This window comes from Syngnathus leptorhynchus, chromosome 3 (assembly GCF_054491065.1).
Source record: "Syngnathus leptorhynchus isolate UIUO chromosome 3, UIUO_Slep, whole genome shotgun sequence".
NCBI classification, from domain to species: domain Eukaryota; kingdom Metazoa; phylum Chordata; class Actinopteri; order Syngnathiformes; family Syngnathidae; genus Syngnathus; species Syngnathus leptorhynchus.
Genome location: NC_141197.1, coordinates 20846199 through 20867482, shown reverse-complemented (window position 1 = coordinate 20867482; position 21284 = coordinate 20846199). Strand labels below are relative to the sequence as shown.

General features: G+C 46.2%; 1 protein-coding gene across 1 annotated transcript in view; it reads right to left on the bottom strand.

Moving 5' to 3' along the window:
* znf536 (zinc finger protein 536) overlaps positions 1-12205 on the bottom strand; it is a 107618-nt gene extending 95413 nt beyond the window's left edge. The window contains exon 1 of the mRNA XM_085908585.1: positions 12163-12205. The gene's annotated coding sequence lies outside the window, so the exon portion shown is untranslated. The remainder of the gene's footprint in view (positions 1-12162) is intronic.
* Between the last annotated feature and the right edge of the window lie 9079 nt (positions 12206-21284).

The following is a 21284-nucleotide window of genomic DNA, read 5'->3' as shown; positions in this document are numbered from 1 at the left end:
CGGTGAAGTCACACTGGAAGAAGGAGCTGGGAAGAAGTGCGCACGGAAACAGGGAGGTGTGATGTCATTGTGAGGTCATCGAGGGGGCGGGGCTGACCAGCTCCACAACCTGTCGCACTTGAGCCACGACGTAACTGCACCGAGGCATAACATTTTTACCTGCCATGAAAGTAGCCCAATCATTAGGGGAAAATTTGAACACAATAAAAGCAAGCCGCGCTGTCCGCTCTCAAAAGGCAGAGTGTGCAAAACGATCTACTGCTGAAAAACGCACGCCACATCAAAAAGTTGATGTTTGCACAAGCATATATATATATATATATATATATATATATATATGCTTGCCTGAATATATTCGCTTAAGGTCTCCGCTTGCCGCTATATATCCCGCCAAGTGGCGCTTTCCCATGCCGCGACAACGAGGCGCTCTAAAGCGTACCGGCCGCCAAGATTCCCTCTTTCTCATTTTTCAGTGAGGCGCTCTAAAACAGGAAAAGCCAGGAAACGTTGACGTCCATCGCAGTCGCCTGCAAAGGGCGCTACAAGAAAACAAGATGGCAGCTCCCTGAGAGCGATGCAAACAAATGTATCTGTTTGATTGTCACTTCACAAGCAGAGTGCGCGGGGAACATACTCGTGGCCGAAAAAAATCTAATAAAATGGAGGCCTCGAGTTCCTCTTTAAGGATAACAACGGGACTCGAAACACTGCCTGTGCTGTTAATGAAGCTTTTTTATGATGGAAGCGATTATTTCTATTTCCGTGATTTCCTTTGGAAATAAATTCCCAAATCCTGATTGTGAAGAGCGTGCGTCAGTTTGAGTCCAGGTGCGGACCACCGGTGTCGGCCCGCGCGTCTTCGTGACAGCTGTCGTCATCTCCGGGATTAAAAATAGCCTTCCCCTCTCCTTCTTCTCGCTATTCTTCTCGCCGGGTTCAAGTGGCGCGCGTACATTTGCAAAATTGCAAACAGATGCAAGTCAAGTACCTGCAAATAATCTGCCAAGACCCATTTGAGGATACGTGCCGGTCATTAAGAAGCCGCTCGGCCGCTCGGCTGGCCGGACCGCCGAGCCCACCACCAGATGGGTTCGGATGCTATTTGATTGGCCGCGAAAGACCATCGCGTGCACACGCGCAACATTGTAGGCGGGAGTGTGCGTGTGCGCGCGCGCGCGCGCGCTAGACAACAATATCGCAAGTTGAAGAGGCCAGCAAGGAATGTCACATTTCTTTTTGAATCTTTTCATCTTCCTTACAGCGTGCGTGCACAAAGGAGAAGATCTAAAGCTTTTATTGTTTTGTACAGATAATTTGGTACCAAAAAACAGAATTAAAAGAAGTATTTTTTGTTGTTGTTCAGTCGCACGTGTGAAGTTTTGCTCTTTAAAGTGACGACAAAGCGTTTGTTTTGTGTGTGTGTGTGTGTGTGTGTGTGTGTGTTTTTTTTGTGGCTCCCAATTAAAGAGCGTTTTAACAGCGAGAGGTGCGACCAACTTTCATCAGTCGCTCGACGCTAAACAGGAAGTGCTTGAACCGAAGGAGGTGGCTGGCGACAACAAACAAAACTAGATGAGACTTTTTAAACGGTAAAACAAACAAACAAACAAACAAACAAACAACCCCCCCACCACCACCACCACAAAAAAAAAAGTCTCGCAGGCCCTTCAAACAAAACGTCGTCATTTGAATTCTGCCTAATTGTGAGAGTGCAAAAGCATGCACTACACAACAAACAGGCTTTGTTGTGAGAAGCGGCCGACGAGCAGGACGGGATGAGGAGGAGAAGAAGAGGAGGAGGAGAAGAAGGACACAAGCGGCCAGCATAGAAACATTTCAAGACGCTCGCACGCGCGTAATTGGGTGGTGCACAAGGAGTGTGCTCCGTGCTTGTGCATGACAGATTGGTGATAAAAACTTGAGGAGCCGAGTAAGCAGGATGCGCGCGCGCACACACACACACGCACACACATGCGGGCGCGCGCGCGCACACACACACACTCAATGTGTACCCAAGAGACAGCAACGGTGTGACAGGGTGCACGCATCAAGTGCTGGTCTTTTAAAATTTGAACCAAATATGAAGTCACATTGTGGAAGAAAATAAAGGCAATTTTTTCCCTTCTGAGTAAGAAGACTTTATCCTCATCATTGTTTTTAATGAAACAAAAATCATATATTATTGTTAAAGTAAGATTATGTTGCAAGATTTAACATTAGTTTGTGAAAAAATATACTGTGACTGACATTATTGCCAGTTAATAGCATATTGTTCTTGCCATGTTAAAACGTTATTCTAATTAAAAAAAAATTGCCAAAGATTCTCATACATTTTTTTCAAAAATTAAATTAGATGATCTAAAATTAAAACATGATGATACAAAATGACTTATGAATTCCAACCTTTGTCTGGTCAAATGTGATTGTCATTCAAATATAAATGTAGTTAAATAAGGTCAAATATGCCATGATGACTTACAATTTCTTTCCTTTTCATAACTTGATCCTCAAAAGTAGTGTTTTTCTGGCAACATGACTTTTATTCTCATAAACTGTATTTTTTCATGATTTGTCAAAGACAGCTGGAAAGGATGGATGGATGGATGATATCATTAAAACCAAAAGAAATCAGTTGAAATAATCCAACACTCATGAACTTTATGTGGATTTGGTTCTGATAAAAGCAATATATTTCTGGTCAAAATGTGTGGCTTTTTTTCCCCTCCACAATATTGTAACATTTGGAAAAAAATTGTTTTATTCTGGTGTTGAATATAAATATTTTGTGGTGACCAAGCTAGTTTTGAATCACTTGCTGCTCATGTGGTACATTCAGTTGCAGTAGCAAAAAAAAAAAAAAAAAGTTTGGGGCAGAATCAGCTATCATTTGAAGCAACTGAGCCCGTGCTTAATGTTTCAACTGACTCTGAATATTTGTGTCAAATTCCCGCTTGTACGGCGTTGTAACTAGAAACAAGATGACGTTTTATGAGAGACTTTTGTGTTGCGTGGTTATAGAAGCAATGTGTGCTACTTTTACTGTAACAGAAGAAGGAGGAGGAGAGGAGGATGCTAATCATCATCTTAGCATGTTTTATGTAAAGGCCATCTGCTTTGTGGCACTTCAGCACCCTGGCAACCTTTAATAATATAAGCACACGCACACATCACCCCCCAAAGACTTGCCCAAATGCCAGTCACACCGTTTAACCCCGGCGGCAGCGGCCCATCCTATCACACAAAATGTCACAATCAAATCCCATTAGGACTACTAGCAGCTAAGCTAAAGTATCCCTCCCTCCATCCATCCATCCATCCATCCATCCGTCTGTTTTCAACAGCGTTGATGGTGTTCAGGCTTTGGTTTTGAACATTTGCAAGCAGCCAACTCTAAAAAGAGACAATTAACACCTTAAAGCCCCGGCCGGGCTGCAAAGCTAGCTAGCTTAGTGTATCCCCAATGTTACTTTACAATGGCATTGCTTATGTTTTGAGTTCATCTCCTCAAAATGCTTGACTTCTTTCACGTGCATTGCAGAGAGGTTGGCCCCATCAGGCCATGTTGAGGTTCAACAAGAGTGCACAGGCAGCTAAGCTAGTCATTTTGGATTTCATCTGGTGAACCTTGCTAACACAAATAATTGAGCTCATCATAGGTTTATTACAAACTCATTTGAAACTTTTTTTGGACCGCTTTGATCTCAGCATGACCCGGAAGTGACCCTTGAGAGAAAATGAGCGATCGGGACGGCGTTTCCGGTGTGGCTTGGGAAGAGGAGGCATGGTGAGGACCCACGCACGCACGCACACACACACGCACACGCACACGCACACGCACACACACACACACACACACACACACACACACACACACACACACACACACACACACACACACACACACACACACACACACACACACACACACGCTGTGGTCACCTTTTCAGTGTCCATCAGGATTGGGAGTCTAATCCTCATCGGATCATCTCGTCAATGCCTCGCCTCTTTCTGTGTAATGGATCCTACTTCGGACCCCCCCCCCCCCCCCCCGCGCTCTTATGCACACACACACACAAAACCTCTCCTTCGTTAATTGTGACCACTTGTGTGGCCTGGACATAACATCATCATATTGGAATAAATTGTGCAAAACTATTTCTGATTATAAAAAAAACTATGTAATTATGTAATGTAATTATGTAATGTAATACACACACACACACACACACACACACATACTCTCTTGAAAATATTAAAGAGGGTATGTAACACTGAAGGCTAAGAAGTTATGAATAGGGTTTTTAGTGAGGGAATGTTCCAACATGCACACAAATAATAGTAGCAGAGTTGTAGTTTATGTTTTATTGTTGTTGTTTTTTTTAACTGGTCATTTTTCTGGTGTGACCTGTATTAAACTTGAAAATGATGAGTTGTAGTTTTTTGAAAGTTAGTTCCTTTGACACAAGCTGCTACTATTATTTTATGATCATTATTATTATGAAACTATCAAATTGTGCACCCAGTTTGTAAATGTAAGATATCAAAAATTGTGTATCACATTTACTTTTAATAACACAATGAAACCGTCTGGCGTTCAAGCCCAATTTATGCTTTGATTTTCTATCTTTTTTTAAAGTGTTTATCTTTTCTTATTTTAGTGTGTAACATCGACAACGTTCCTGGCAAAGATCCTGGCGTCTCCTTTCGCCCTCATTACCAAATAACGATGGCATCTGATTAAAAACATGTACAATGTAGAAAAAGAAAGGCGAGGAAGTGCGGGGGAGAGAGGAGGGAGGGGGGCGCTGCTTTGCGGTTTACTGAGGGGGAGGGGTGCAGAGCCTCCATAATTAAGATCACTTGGCAGATTACCTCCGGCAACAAAAGCGTGTGAGCGGCCGCCTGCAGACACCAAAATTGGAAGAAAAAAGGACAACGACAAAAAGGAGAGTGACCTCCGCCAGGGAAGCCAGTGAACAACCCCACCCACCAATTATGGAACCCTACAACACACACACACACACACACACACACACACACACACACACACACACACACACACACACACACACACACACACACACACACACACACACACACACACACACACACACACACACACACACACACAGCAAAAATAAAAGACAAAACGACAACCATTCAAAACCTTTAGTGTATCCATATTCCATTCAATTTCATGATAAGCATCACGCCACATTTATTTATTTGTCGATGAATGTTTGGAATGCTAATTTATGTTATACAAGATTTTGGCATCTTTGTTAACAAAGCCGGCTATGAGAAAATGGTTCTCGTCATCGTAAAAATGATGCTAGCACAGGAAGCTAAGCAGCTCTTAAGATGGGTTGGAAAATAAATGTAAAAAAAAAATCGCATTTGTACATTGAGCAAACAAGAAGATGTTGAGAGTTGTTGAAGAAGCAAGACTCCAAGTGGAACAAAATACATGTGTTAAAAGCAGCAGACATATTTGAGGAGGTCAGAAATCAACAAACACGCAATATTTACCTGGAATAAAACAAAAATATCTCCCTAAATAAACAAGACACACTTTCCTGGCTGTGAGCAGCGCTTTTCACGCAAAGCCTTCACAGATGCTCGTGTGTTCGCTCCGTTTGCCTTCCGGGACCTTTCTTGTTGACTTTTGCATAAACGTCCAACACTAATGTGGAATTGAGCACGCGTTCCCTAGGGATCTTCTACTCCTTTCTTCTTCTTGGTTTTACACATTAAGGCGCTGATTAGCATATGCCGAAGCTCCAAAGTAGCGGAGGTGGGTGGAGTAGCCAAAAATTCCATTCAAGGACACAATAATGCCATCGCAGTAAAAGTTCTCCTCCAAATACAGGAACTAATTGAGTAAGCCCAAGTTCTCCAAAAAGAAATACATCAAAAGAAAAAGAATTCCTTGACAAAAAAATACTGAAACTCCATCCGAAATGACCCCCAAATGTCAGACTGGGCGTGGCTTTGGGAGATTTTTTTGGTCATTTTTTCTGGACGTGGCTTTGTGAGATTTTTTATTAATTTTTTTCTGTGTGTGTGTGTGTGTGACTACTGATGATTGAATTGTCTGCCAATTTTTGTGCGACAAACTGCGACTAAAGACAACGTGGCTTCTGGAGCCGACTGACTTGAGCCCAGTCACCCGACTTGACTGGAGTCGGACAAAAGTTGGCCCCCTTGAAAGTTGTCTAGAAATCCAGACTTGCTCCCGCCTCGCGTCTGCCGCAATGACAAAAAGTCCCGACAGGCAAACAGAGCAGGCAGGCGCCTTGCCGCCGCTCAGAGGAATAATGCAAAAGCAAAAAAGGGAAGAAAAAAAAAAAAAGAGGCTGCAAGCGCTTTGGATTGAGTCTTTAATTCACGCCTGTGTGACATTAAAACCCTTCGCTTGACTCGCGCCGCCGCTGACAAATGCGGCGGCGCTTAATAGAGGTGCGGCGCCATTTCGCACCACTTTTATCAAAGCCAATTTATCAGCGCCGCCGCCGATCTGCGGCGGAAGACGCGTGTTGAGAGGCGAGCCTCCAGATAGCGTTAAGTACATCATCCCTCCTCGCCGCGTCCTTCTTCTCACTGCTTTGCTCTGCTCGCCGCGTTTGACAAGAGAAGAAGGAGAGAAACACCTCGAGTGTCTTTGCGGTTCGCGCGTCCACTCTTTGCAATTAGGAGTCAAACGTCGCTCAAGAGGAGCAGTGATGGACAAAGTTTCATGCATTCGTTCTTACGCCGCCACCCCAACAAAAAACAACAACAAAACAATTATGAATTAACATATTTGGAAATTCATCTATTTCATTGAATTCTCATTCATTTACTGCAAATTAGTTGATACATTATTGATGAGTTCGTTCATTAAGTTAAAATTTGAAAATGACTAATATGGAAATGAAAATGCATTATTTCACATATGTGATATGTGACATGCACACACACACACACACATTCATTTGAATGGTCAATTTGTCAGGATGAGCTTGGCTATCTTTCATGTGACATGACATCGTTTCCACTTTAAAGTGGTATCCCCCAACCAAGTTTTTTTTTTTTTTATTTCAAAATGTTTTTTGAGGGCTTGCTACGAGAGCGCAAGTCAACGATGCTGCCGCCGAGTGAAAAGCAAAAGTGAACGATTGCGGCCGGATGGATGGATGGATAGATGGATAGATGGATGGATGGATGAGGAGGAGCACGCTCGCTCACAAAGACTCCTCACTCCAGCACGTGCAAGCCGAGCTGACCCGCTTGGCGTCACCTGAGATCCCCTCTGACACGCGATAGCCAGCCTCCCTCCCTCCCTCCCTCGCACGCAACCAGGGAAAGTCATGCTCGTTGCCCCTTTGTGAGCGGCGCGCGAGAAAGAAAATCAAAAGAACTTTCTTCTCAAAATAGGACTGCTAAATGTAAAAGCCTTCCATAGCAGAAATTCCTTGTTGTTATTGACTGTTCAGAAGATTGAGACGTGAAGAGCATTAAAGGCATCAGTCAAAGTTGCAGTCCATAAGTTCAGGGTGTCAACAAAAAAAACAAAAAAAGTCAGAGTCACTGTTGGGCTTGATTCATTTCTTTTCCACCCAAATTGTTTTCTCCGCTGTTTTTGGACAAAGCCACCCATGTCCTAGTGCTGATGAGGCCACTCTTTCTTTGGTGCTTGAAAAGTTTTGCGGCGCTCCAACGATCCAAACTGACGAGAACGCCTCTGCTGGGCTGGCTGGCGGTGAGCGAGTTTCTCTCTCTCTCTCTTTTTGTTTTTTTAATGAGGACGTGAACCACCGCTCCAAATGTTTACTACAATTTGGATTGGTTCTGAAAATTGTTGATCGTAAACGATTTCAATCCACTTTTTAGGTGTCGGAGGCGGGCTTGGGCTACTTTTAGTGCGGTGAGGTGAACGCAGCGCAGTTGAATCAATTACCTGAGCTGAGCTGAACTTCTTGTTGCTTTTTGACACTCAAGTGTGAGCGCAAAGACAGAAGAAGAAGAAGACGACCATCAAGCGGATGCCTTTCACAAGAACAGCGTGTCACTGGTGCAAGTGCCCCCCCCTCCCCAGCCCCAACATGAAGTGACTAAGAGAAATTCCGATCAAGGCATTGTCAAAGAAAATAGAATTCGGCTGGATGAGCGGCATAACTCACAAGTCACACACAAACCAGCGCTGCCCGCCCGCCCGCCCGCCCACGCACCCCCGGGCGGGAGAATATCCCGCTATTGTGCTTTTAACTCGCTAGACCTGGCGCGGAATGTAAACGCTTTCACATCACATTTATAAGCTCCGATGAGCGCGCGGCAGCCGCTCGCTTTTTGGCCACTTTTTTTTGTGTGCATAGCAGACAAATTGGGCTTTGCAGCAAAGGTAAGGGATAGGGTGCCAAACTGGATTCTAAAGGCCAGTGTCAAGAAAGAAAGGGTCATGTGAAATTCCTCGAGAAAAAAAAAAAATGCTGAATTTTTGCAACAGCCACATTTCTGAAAGTCAGGTCATCAGGGTGCCCTCTTGCGGACAAAACTAGCAACAACAATTTCTTTTTGTGAAAAGTTTGTCTTCGGTCCTTATGGGCCAGATTGGAGCCAGAGTTGGGCCGCCGACTGCACGTTGGACAACTGTGATGGATGGATGGATGGATGGATGGATGGATGGATGGATGGATGGATGGATGGACGGACAGATGGATGGTGGTTTCAAAACAGCCTTACAGGTCAGCATTCATGTTTTCAACCTGGGTGCGGGTTTCAAGACCGATTTAATTCCGCTTTGAGGTCAAGGTAGGGTTTCAAGCCTGGGTAAGGATTTGAAATGAGGGACTGGGTGAGTGAAGTGTTGAGTATTTGTCTGCGTTACTTTCTTGAATTCACCCTCAACATTTGTTGGTATATTCATATTTCTATGAATATGATTGAGGGTTGTTTTTTTTGGCGCGCGCGTTCCGTCAGGCAAACTTTCATTTAGGATCCAATTATGCAAAGGAGGAGCCGAGAGGCCGTTGAATACGCACGATAACGTCTCGCACAAAATCAGAAAAGGGAACCATCGCGGCTGGCGCAGCCTCGGAGGAGCAGGTGGACGCGCTTTACCGTGACTTCGAGTGGTCCTCGGCATCTGCGGAGGAGTGCCTGAAGGTCCAGAGGAGAAGCCACGGGACAAAAGCGAGGAGGAAGACAAGAACGCCGGCAGTTGGAGGTGTGAGAATTAAGCTGGGTGGCCATGACGAGACGGACGGACGAGGAGGATGAGAGGGAAAAAAGAAAGGCAGCGAGGAAGCAGCAAGAGGAGAAGAACAACAAGAATGAGGAAGTTGAAGAGGAGCTGCTCATCCTCATCATCAAAAAGACGAGAAAGTACGGCTCCTCGGCCTCCGTCTCGCTTCCCTTTGCCGGCTGCGGCCACGTCGTGCCAATTGGGCGGGCGCACACACACACACACACACACACACACACACACACACACACACACACACACACACACACACACACACACACACACACACACACACACACACACACACACACACACTGTTGAGAGTGTGTGAATACTGAACGAGCTTCCTGATTGACGGGCGCTAAGCTGTTGTCTCCGGGAATGACATGGCGGAAAACAGGCACATCAAAGCAGGTGGGGGGGGGGAACGTTGGAGTACGTTCTTGACATCCCCAAATCCCAAATGAACTTTGGGAAAATGAACAACAACAAACAGGAGAAGAGTAAAGTTCAGACAAAAGCATTGTGTTGCGCGCACGCATGCACACATTGATGTGGAATCTTGTAAATCAGACGAGCCACACTTTGAATTCAGGCATCAAGTCGGATTGGGAGCCAGATTCCGACCTGCTCCCACACACCCCGAAACACATCCAGAAAAATACATCCAGCCACTCACTTTTGAATTCGGGCTTCAATATGACAACCCCATTAGTACCCCCACCACACACACACACACACACACACACAACTCAGTTCCATTATTGGATCTGCTGCAATGTAACTGAATGAGATATTTTGCTGTGTGCAAAAAAACAAAATGGATGGCTACATTTGATCATTATAAATATAATATATACAAGTGACACAAATGACGTGTTTTACAAAGGCATCAAATTTGACGTTCATTCTCCCCCCCCACACACACACACCGCACTGCCTCCTCATTACACTCCAACGCGTGCACACACACACACACACACTCCAAAGTGACACGTTTATAGCATAAGGAGACATGACGACATCATCATGCATTCAGCTATTCTTCCTCCTCCTCATCGTCATTAATGTGACACACACTCGTTAACACACACACACACTCCCAGGCGGACACACAGAGAGGCACGCACAAGCGACGTTCCGAGGCCCTCTTTGACACGGAACATTTATTTTCCTCCTCGGAATATGAAGAAAGCCCCCCTGGATCAATGCTTGTGATTTGTTGGATTTGCTTGACCCACATTGTCTCCTCTGTCACTTTGTAGACAAGTGACAAATTGTTACATTTCCATTCATTGCAGCTGCCACGTCAGCGCCTCTTTATAAAAAAAAAAAAAAAAAAAAAAAAAAAAAAAAAAAAGGAGGAAAAATATGATGAACAATGAAGACATGACGGCCATGCGTTGAATTCCAAACTTCAAATCGGGACCCTTATTTGAATTGTGTGTGTGTGTGTGTGTGTATGAGGGGGGGATAATTCAAGTGTGTTTATTACATGTTGAATTTTTGTAGAAAACGAATTAGTTTTGCATTAAAAAAAATGACCTGAATTGTATATATTTGTTTCAAGCAAGTGTGTGTGTGTGTGTATGAGACATACGGAACCCGGCTATAAAATGACAAAGCGTTCATGTCAAGCGTGTGTGTGTGTGCGTGTGTGTAAGAAGCAGACCATCCCAATCAGGCATCAAATCAGCGCTGCTGTTGCCACTTTGCGGGCAACTTTCAACTGGAGCTTAAGCACAGCAACCACACCATTAGTCATCAATTGTTTTGTCACAGATATGTGTTGGATGGAACAGTCCGAGTTTAGGGATTGACATGCTTCATTTTGTCTGATAAATTCTAGTGGCCGTGTGTGCGAGTGACCTCAGGAGTCTGGGGTCACTCCGCCACACAGCTGACGCGTGTCTTACAGTAGAAGGCACACACACACACACGCACGCACACACACACACACACGCCGGCATCCCTGCTGCCAATGTTGGCCAGGTACGAGCAGGAAGTGGCTGTTGTGACAATGACTGCTGTAATTAACGCCTGCCCCCCCCACACACACTAATCAGGTTTGGGGTGGAGGGGGGGTCACAAGGGACGAGGCAAATCGAATCGCAGAAGGTCAATGATTGACAGGTGGCCAAACCCTCACTTTCTGTAATCCGGGGGTGGTGCCAAACAACAAATCAACGACACCGTCAAGAGAGTTTTTCAATCTTAATTTGATAAAATGGCGACGGCAAGGCCTCATCAACGAGCGAGCGGCCGGACACACACACACACACACACACACAAGCATTTCACACAACATGGCCGCCAAACCTAATCATTTGGGAGCCCCTGACAAACCCCCTAAGGTGCAGGTGTCAGGTTCAAGTCTCATGACCTCGGGTTCAGAGTGCACGTGCGCGCGCGCGCACACAACAATGGGATTAGAGAGCTTTCGCAAGTGTTGGAAACGGAAGGCGTCAAAGTCAACTTGAATTTTGGAAGCAAGCAAGCAAGCAAGCAAGCAGAAGACAACATCGCTCGCTCGCTCGCTCGCTGGGCGCTCCTCCCTCCGATGTTCGGCCAACTTTGTCGCCGTCGCGGAAGCCCCCCGGGGGCTCGGCGTGACATCTGCTCCGCGCGGAACATTTCAAAGCAACCCCGGCTGCGTAGGCTACAAAATGGCAGATTTTGGAGCCGGTCCGCCAGCTTTTCTGCTCCTTGTCATCTTTCGGAACTTTACTCCCCAAAAGATGGCACGGAAACGCCGCGCGCTCAACTTCGTCCGTGTTTTAAAAAAGGGGAAAAAAAAGAAAGGAAAAGAGTCCACGCACGCACGAGACGCGTGCAAGGACAAATCCACTTCCACCGACGCGCTAATTGCTGCCTGATTAATTTCACGGCAATGACGCTCATATCAAAAAGGAAAAGGACTCCAAAGAGTGCGCCCTTACCTTTTCGGAGGAAATTCCTGCCGCGTGCACGCAGGCGAAGGGGGGAAAGTGCGCGCGGGACCTGTTAGAGAGCTTCCACGCTCCACGCGCGCATCCCGACCTGACGTGGGAATCTTGTCCTTGTGAACCCCCCCTCCACTCGCTCTCTCGACTCCCTCCCTTCCTCCCTCCCTCCGACCGTCCCTCCCTCCCTCTCTTTCTCTCTATCTTTCCGTTCTTCCTCCGCGTGTCCCGTGGATCGAGCCTCAGCAACCGTCGGCACCGGGAATCCTCCGCGCGGACGAGAGAAGCAACCAGGAGTGAGGGCGAAACTAATCCATTTTCTTTTTTTTTGACCTTTAGTATTCCTGTTGTTTTTTTAAGATGTGTTACTAATTCCAAATTGTGCGGCGCTCGTGCACGTCCTCTCGCGTTTTATGTTTCCACGACACCACGCGAGACAGCCCTTAAAAAAAATGCCTTGAAAAAAAAAAAAAAAAAAAATCAAAACAAGAGGCAAAGTGGCATTTCTTACCTTTGACGGTTTCGAAGAAAAAGAGAAGAAGAAGAGGAAGAAGACGAAGAGTCGTGCGTGTGGCGCGTTACCGCGCGCTTAAACAAGTCCGGAGCGCTCCAGATGACGAGCGTACGTATGCGTGCGCGTGCGTGCGCGCGCGCGCGCGTGCGGACGATTACATGTCTGTGGATAAATGTGTGTGCGCGCACTGTAACCTTGTGGCGTATTTCATGTAAATAAGCCGCCTCGACTATGCATGGACACACGCGCGCACGCAAGCGCGCACGCAAGCGCACGCGCGCACGCAAGCACACGCACGCACGCACACACACACACACACACACACACACACACACACACACACACACACACACACACACACACACACGCACACACAGGCGCGCACAGGCGCGCACACACACACGCTCTTCCCCCTTACGCCTTAATAATAATCATAATAAAAATCCTTTTTGAAGTCAAATATGACGTGTTATGATTCGTAAGAATGATAACGCTTGGTGTTGAAGCCAAGTAAAATCTTGATTTTTTCACCAACACTTTTGCAAGCAACTTTAGTTTTACTATAGAGAAAAGAAACAGGAAAGAAAGTACACGTACACGCGCACGAGATCGTGCAGTTTTCGAGCTCAATATTGCAATTATGCAGACGTGCACGCGCCGGGCCCAGAATGAATGAATGGATGAATGGGGGGCTTTGTGGAGGGATGATATCATGATGATGATGTGGAGAAGGAGAAGGACGAGGGCGTCTCTTTCATTCTCGCGCCCGTGCACACACAATATCATTTTTCATAAAACACACACGCACACACGCACACACACTGTCAGCGCTGCGCGTGCACGCTGGGTTCACACGGCTGCGCGCACGAGTCAAAATGTCGATCGGATTGCACTCGGAAGTGCACACACATAATCGCTGTATAAAGGGGGGAAAGAGGGGGCATATTCATAAACACACACACACACACACACACACACACACACACACACACACACACACACACACACACACACACACACACACACACACACACACACACACACACACACACACTCTCCGAAGAGAGAAAGAGAAAGGCGAGGGAGGAAGGGAGGGAGGGAGGGATGGACTATACTGACACTTGTATAATAGCAGATATGGAAATGACCTATTATGATCCTAATAAATGTTAAATACATATCAAACATTCTTACTATGGAACTGAGTCAAAGAGAAGCAACTACAAATGTGGAGGGAGGCTATCATAAATATGATATATTTATAAAAGAAACCAGAAACATGATACTTTGAAGTTGTTTTTCCGCCCACGAATGTGTGATTATTATTGTCAAATGGATAGAATGAAATACTGATGCATTTTCATGATGTCGACACAGATTCATAAAACAACAAAAAAGAATGAACGCATTCATTTCATTGTTGGCGATGCGTTTTTGCTTTTTTTCTTGGAATTTGACGAAAACTAGGGTCTTCAAACTTTTGGGGTATTTTTTATTTGCACCCCCTCTCCGAGTTTATTTTGTTTGCAGCTGTTCCTAACATTGTGACCGTCTGGGTTTTAGCCAAATAAGGAAGAAGCAAATTATTAGAAACAGCTGAATAAGCCCAACCAAGCGTCAATCAACAATCATTGTAAGGGCATTTGGTGTGCCTAATAAAATGATATGTGTGTGTTTGTGAGTGAAAACGTTTTGCTTTTGTTTTTAAGTCCGGTTTCAATTGAAGAATTTTATAAAATACAAGTGGCTCCAAACTTTGTGGGTGCATGTGTGCCTGTGTGACAGACATGAGTGAGGACCCTAAAGAAGCCCTCCACGCTGTGCTTTTAAACGGCTGATCGGGAATTCTGAAGTGTTTTTTTTTTTTTTTTAAATCCCGGCAAAGCGACAAGAGCGAGCGAGCGAGCGAGCGAGCGAGTGTGAAAGCATCAATAACAGCAATAGACCACGTCTATGGAGTCGATAGCGCCGTTTTTTTTTTTTGAGGGGGGGGTGGGGGTCTCAGGGGGTCCCTTTGGCTGATTCTCCATGGATGAGCGCCGCCTTCTCGCCTCCTTTTGAAGCGCGAGCAGAGATTCTTTGAGCAGATGACAGGTCACACAAAGCGCCGGCGATGGGAACGCAGGTCAGAGAGGAAACTTGACACAATGCCACCTGAGCGGCGGACTTCAAAACGCAAAATGCTTCAAGCATCAAAATTACCAAGAAGAGATTCTCTTCATTGACCACCCCGCCCCCGTCCACAAAGGTCAGCTTGGACATAAATATACATTGATCGGTACAAACGTTCTTCTTCTTCTTCCACCGTGTCGAGCTTCACTGTCTCCTTTTAAAGAGTCGCAGCTGGTGCCCAGAAAGTATCCCACAATAATTAGAAGGTTTTAATAGAAATCACGAGAATCACAAGGACAAGCATCCGTGTGGCAGAAGATGATATCAAATCTAAAAGGAAACAGCTGACTCCAATTGACCAGCAATTGTTCCGCACGGGAGGTCTAGACGATCCGCTTAAGGATTATGATTGGATTACTTTTTATTTTTACACCCAATCAATGCCCGCCTTATATTAACACACACACACACACACGAAAGGAAGCTGAAGTATTTTATTTTTTTTTTAAATGTCCTGATTTAGCCACATGACATTTGGTGGCATAGCTACATCGACCCAAAAAGTGGGAAAAGGCCAGGTTTGGGGTCAAGCGGCCATTTGCATTTGATTCAGCCAATTTCCATTGGTCCTTCCATTTATTTTTGTCCAACTGGAGATGGAGCGTCTTAACACCTCAAAGCATTCCCAGCCAAATGAGTTAAGAGGCATCGTCGGGGACACCTAGTGGTCAATAATGCAAGAACACTAGAAATGGCAACGCTTCGATCTGAAGGGAAAAGCGAGCCAGTCTGCCGCGTCTCCCCCAAATTTGCTGAAAAGCGCCACACGAGGACTCAAGCAGCACTCAGAGTACTAATCTTTTCTCGTGCAACTTTAAAATGGCTGCAAAGGCTAACACCACCTGCAAAGCGGCGCGAGCTCTCCGGTGTCTGGAGGCAATAGGAGAAATTCAAAACAACCGCGTCTTTCTTCCCCACAAACCGTTTGTCATGGGTCAGGCCAACGTTCGTTCGTTCGCCACGCCCTCTTTTGCTGGAGAGGCGCGCTTCGCTTGGCCATGCACCGATGAAGGATGACGTGGTCATCTTGCTAGTTGGCGTCGGGAGGAAGGAGAAGAACTTGTTCATTTCCGGTTTCCAGCGCGTTTATATATTTTTTATGATCCGGTCACGGGCGAGCGGTTATGATTATAAACACGACAGCTGAGCTGCCGTCACCTCGGGCGAGGTAAGTAACCTGAAACAAAGTCAAAATGTTTGCCCAAAGTGGAACTTTCAACTGGGCTGGCTTATTTCTTGCGTCGGCGACGGAGCCTCGAGCGTCGAGTCAAGCTCAAAGTCCGAAACAAACAAATATCACCAGTCATCTGGTTCTTCTTTCCAGTTTTTAGATCACGCTTCCCGGGTCGGCCTCGCCGCCGCCGTCAGATTTTACTATTAGCTATCAATTGCTTGCTAATGGCGCTAACAAGGCAGCTAGCTGGCCGGCGACAGCGCGCTAACGGCCTCGCGGGGAGCATTAAGGAGGCCGGCTGATGCTGCGGGCCGCTAACGACCTACAGGCGCTGCCTAATGGCGGCAAATGACCTCCTCGGTGGCTATTAGCAGATAATTAGGAGCCGGAGAGCCGTGTCGCCCTCCGCTGGACGCACGCGATTGCTCCCGGCTTCCCGTGGCCCTTTCTTGTGTCCGCTTCCCACCTCTCCCGTAATGTTCGGCTAAGAAAGAACATCGTTGGTGCGAGGAGGGATTTGTCAGCTGCATACCTCAAACACATTCTCACACATTTTTTACAGTCAGCACTAAAACGTTTGGATTTTTTTTCTTTTCCTTGTTTTTTGTGACTACATCATTTTGTGTATCTCTTGAGATTGGTGAAAAATAATGTTTCTGAACTTTCTGAAAATAATTTAGACAAAAATCACGTGCAACGCTAAGTTGTTTACATCTGACAAAGAAAAAAAAAAAGATTATCCGAACTGTTCATTGACTTAATCTGTGAGGTATTTAAAGTTTTGGGCAAATATGTAAATGAGTTGAAGTTGCACTCCAGGCCAGTAGGTGGCAGTAATGTGCAACACAACCGTTTTTAAGGTTTCTGACCATTTCTATCATGGTACTTCAGTTGAGTTGTTTTTGACGCAAGCAGAAGAACATCCAGCTGGAAAGTGTTTTATGGGGCGGGCGCACACATACACACAAAATCAACAACAAAAAAAGAGGACAGCTTCGTAAAAAAGAAAGACAGTGAAAGAAATAAGCTAGTCAAGAGAAAGAAGAAAAAACAGGAGGGTGTGTTTAGTGGAGCCAGTCAAGGTTGCCTTGCTCGAAAAATGTCCGCAACTTTCCATTTGGACGTGTCAAGGACAAACTAAAGCTGCTTGTCACTTTAAATCATCACAATAAAAATAATGATAAAAGAATGTCTCCTTTTCCGACAGTGTGCGTCAAACAAGTTTCACACTAAAGCGAAAGGTTTATTGTTGACTGAAGTGGCTCTGCTTATGTGTGTCACCCCGCTCATTTACCTTTTTCAAAAGCGTAACCCGCCAAACATTTACTTTTCTTTTGCGGCAATTGTAAGGAGCGCCAACTATTTGCGCTAAAGTGTGCCACTGCAGCTGTGGAAGTACATCAACACACACACAAGCATGTCGTGACATCAGTGTGATGTCACACTAAAACAAAATTACAAAGGTAAAAAATGCAACACCGCAGTACAAATGATTTGAAAATAGGAACGTAGAATGTCATTAAATATGGAATAAAAAATGCAAAATATCAATACATAAAACAGGAACATAGAATGTAATTAAATTTTGAATAAAAAATGCTTCATATAAAAATTGACCAAGAACAAAGAGACTATTTCAAAAAAAAAAAACAAAAAAACAAAACCAACAACACACGAGCAGCGCATTTGCTTCACAATGCCGTCGGCCCTTTCCACTTGAATTTTTGGGACTGTAAATTAATTTCCGTTAATTTCCACGGCGCACACAAAAGTCCATAAGGCGTAAATGTGAGCCAGTGAGATTGCAGCGGCGCATCATCCATTTTCCGCAGATGGCCGCAGAGCCTCGGACGCACTTAATCAAGCAAAGGGCACACCTCCCGCTCTCCGTTGCTTTCTAATGGCATTACGCCGCACAAGTAAGATTTACACGTCCCTTAATGTGCCCCGGTCCTCTGCATAAAAGTATATACAAAGGTTAATATTGCAATAATATGTTCCTGGAGGGCATTGTAATCATTATCTCTCTGCTGGTATCAATTAGAAGCACTTTACTGCAGGTAATGACTAAGATTCCGCTACAAAATGACATTATTATTATTATCCCCATCTATAATTCCGGACTGGATACACAAGACGAGCGAGGAAGGCAGCGAGAGGAGACGGGGGGAAAAAAAAAAGAAAGGAGCAAGTTCAACTAAAGGTGGCCTTAAAAAGTGAGAGCGGGCCAGGAAGGAAACTCATCGGGCCGCTGCCAGTTTCAAAGGGTCAAATAATGCGCAGCAAAAAGTCGCTTCCTCTTATTCATGACCCGACTGTGTGTGTGTGGCCTACTTTCCTCAACGCAGCTTGCACTGCGTGTGTGCGTGCGTGCGCATTGTTGTGAGCAAGCTAAACTTGTTCAAGTTTGTGCGTGTTGACCTTAGCTCGTCTGGCAGCGTTGCTAACGAGCGCCCTCATCGCAAAGGTGAATAATTGAGGGAATTAAAAAAAGAAAAGAAAAAGTGGGCCGCGCGACGCCGTAAGCTCGCAAACGAACGTGCCGGGCGTCCTTCTTTAATTGGCCGCGGCTCAGATCCATCACGCCGTTGTCGCGGTGCTGACCTTTCAACGGGGGCTTTTCATAACCGGGAAGCGGCCGCCCAAATAGCATCACGCGCTAACGTTAGCGGGAGGCCGAGCCTTCTCTTGCAGGTGCAAAAAGCCAAAGCTCACTTAGAGCTGGCCGAAATCCCCGTGACGGCCATCAAGCGTGCGCCACACCCGACTTGACTTACTTCTGAACCCAGGCAGCGTGACGTCGGCCCACCCATCGGCGCGCACAAGTTGATAAATCGAAAAACCGATCAACTTTGGGGGAAAGACACATGAACTTTCTTTCTCTAAACAACTTTTGATCCCCGGAATGTTTCCCCCACTTGCTCTTGTTCCAAACAAACTTTGTTTATCTCAAGTGTCAAAATCAGCTCTTGCTTACAACACGGACTCCGTTTACATCTGCGTCTATGGGTGCTTTCGGAATACCAGGGCCATCGTTGGAACCTGGCCGAGAGAAGAGAGCCGAACGTGAAGTCGAGGCTTATCGGGTGGCGCGGTTCAAGATGTCGACGTGGAGGCGAATCGGGCCGCGACGCCACTCGGCCGGAGTTTTCCGGCTCTGCTCCTGGAGTGATAAATGTGAAGTTAATTTGCACAGGAGCCCAGGTTGCAGCACCTTCCTCCGGGCAATAGGCAGGAACGCAAGACAAATGGAAATCCACCCAGAGGGATTCCATTTTAAATAGATATCAGCCCATATAGTATGAAGGCGGGCACTGGCGGGGGCTGGCGGGGGGGGCGGTGGGCCCTGGTGTCTTCTTAGTAGGTGTAATTTGGAGTGCGTAATGAAGGAAGAAAGGCGCTATAGGTTAATCTGATTGACCCCCGCCGCCGCCGCTCGGGGGACGGCGGGCCCGAGAACGTTTCCCCGGCCGCCCAGCTCCGCCTGCCCTCTGAGAGGTAATGAAAGCTGGAGAGGTGACGGGGAGCGCCGCAGGAGAGGGCGGGGGGGGGGGGGCTGCGCTAGCGAGGGGGAACCTGGAAAAAAGTGGGTCTCCTGCGCTAACCTCATTTTTTTTTTCTTTTCCTTGAATGTAGCGCGTCTGCGCCCATGCCCACGAATGATACAGAGGACGCATACGATAAGGTGATCCTCCGGAATGCCACCGTTGACACGGCCTGGATCAGATGCTTGAGACACGGGCGGTACAAGACCGGACGGGACGGCTGGGCAGCCGTTCGCGCAACAATGACCAGAAGGATCACGTCGACGATACGACAATGACACAGACCGTCCCCGTGACAACTAATGACCCTGGCCATACTGCGCTGAGGAGATGAATGATGATACGCATTGTACCGATAATACTGGTGCTTTAACCATAGTCAAGATACCAAGGACGGTGATGATACGATATTTCTTAACTCTGCCGATACTTTTGAAACGAGTGATCGTGACGATACCAGGGATACATACGTACGTACCACAATCGCTGAGTATCTTTCCACGTCGTCCATTGAAAGTGTCATTAAATGTCATGAAAAGCGGCCCAATCCGACTGCTTTGATTTGGTTTGTTTCGCGTTGGGTCGGATTTAGCACATTTGGGCTCTTTGGTTTCGGGTCGGGTGCGTGTGTCACGGGTGCCTCGGCGAGGTGTGTCCGATTATCTTCCCCGTCTGCCCGCTGTGACTTTGCAACTCTATCTGTCCTTAGCAAATAAATAAGATGGTGCTTTTGAGAGTGTGTATTTATTACACCTGAGTGTGTGTGCGCTATCAGCCGCGGGCCCGCAGAGATATCGGCTTACAGCGCCCCCCGTTTGAGATAAAGGATATTTAATATCCCGTGTGTGTGTGTGGGGGCTAAGTAGAGAGCGAGCAGGTAATGCCTTCATCTTTGTCTAAACACACTTTTATGGACTTTAAAGTGCAATGATGGAGCGGGAGAGGGGTCAGAGATAAATGTAGTGTAATGGCTCAAAGCGCTAGATTAGCCGTGTAGCCTGTCTGGGGGATAATGCTTCAAGGCAATTCCTCCTTAAAAAAAAAAAAAGGGTTATCTGCAAACGCACGGGCGCACGCACACACACTGAATAGTAAGCTCCTCTACTTTGCGTGGGGATGGATGACTGCGAGCAAAAGCCTCAAAACAAATCGGCGCCCAGAATGAATGTGCAAAGCTAGCATGTATTAGCATTAGCCGCCTGCCGCCGTACATTACCTTTAGCTTATTTGAGCGTCATCATTTGGATATGACAAAGACGAGGACGAGAACGTTGCGGAGCACTTGAAGGCCATTTCCAAGATTCGTCATCCAATGACACATGGGGGATGAGGAGGGCCACAGGTTTGGCTGATTGGCTGTGGTTTTTTTCCACTTACATATTTGGTTTGTCTCATTTGGGTTCATTTCAGCTGTCTTTTGCGGGTTAGTTGCGTTGGGTTGGGTTGGGTTTGTTTTAGTGAGGGTTGATTTTGCTGCTCTGTATGCTTTTTAGTTTCATTTGGCTTACTTCCATTGGGTTTGTTTTTTGCCATTAGTTTGCTTGGGTACTTTGGTTTGGTGTAATATTGGTTTGTTTAAATTTGCCCTTGACGGGCTGGTTTGATTTGGTTTGGTTTGGTTGAGTTTCTTTGGCTTTGGATTGATTTGAGCCGTTTACTTTGGTTAGCTGCGGCTTTGGGTGGAGCGCCGTGGTTTAAGCATGCTTGGTTTGTC